Below are 921 nucleotides of genomic sequence, written 5' to 3' on the forward strand. Positions count from 1 at the left end.
TGAAAATACCATGGCTTGGGTCAGGCACACCTTAGTCCTCAAAGTGACATCTTTGCTTTTTAACACTTTAAAGAGGTCTTTTGCAGCAGATTTGACCAATGCAATACGTCATTTGATTTCTGGACTGCTGCTTCCATGGGCGTTGATTGTGACTCCAAGTAAAATGAAATCTTTGACAACTTCAGTCTTTTCTCCATTTATTAGGTTGAGTTGTAATCCACACTGAAGGCTGTAGTCTTTGATCTTCATCAGTAAGTGCTTCAAGTCCTCTTCGCTTACAGCAAAGAAGGTTGTGTCATCTGCATATCGCAGGTTTTTAATGAGTCTTCCTCCAATCCTGGTGCAGCTTTCTTCTTCATATAGTCTAGCTTCTCAGAATATTTGCTCAGCATACAGACTAAATCAGTATGGTGAAAGGATACAACCCTGATGCACACCTTTCCTAATTTTAAGCCATGGATTATCCCCTTGTTCTGTTCGAACGACTGCCTCTCGGTCTATGTAGTTTCCTCATGAGCACAATTAAGTGTCCTGGAATTCTCATTCTTAGCAATGTTATCCATAATTTGTTATGATCTATACAGCCAAATGCCTTTGCATAATCAATAAAACACAGGTAAACATCTTTCTGGTATCCTCTGCTTTCAGCCGAGATCCATTTGACGTCAGCGATGATATCTCTCGTTCCATGTCCTCTTTTGAATCAAGCTTGAATTTCTGGCAGTTCCCTGTCGATGTGCTGCTCCAACCGTTTTTGAATTGTCTTCAGCAAAATTTTACTAGCATGTGATATTAATGATACTGTTCAATAATTTCCACATTCTCTTGGATCACCTTTCTTTGGAATGGGCACAAATATGGATCTCTTCCAGTCAGTTGGCCAGGTAGCTGTCTTCCAAATTTCTTGGCATAGATGAGCGA

The sequence above is a fragment of the Trichechus manatus genome, unplaced genomic scaffold (genome assembly GCF_000243295.1).
Source record: "Trichechus manatus latirostris isolate Lorelei unplaced genomic scaffold, TriManLat1.0 scaffold00159, whole genome shotgun sequence".
Classification (NCBI taxonomy): Eukaryota; Metazoa; Chordata; class Mammalia; order Sirenia; family Trichechidae; genus Trichechus; species Trichechus manatus.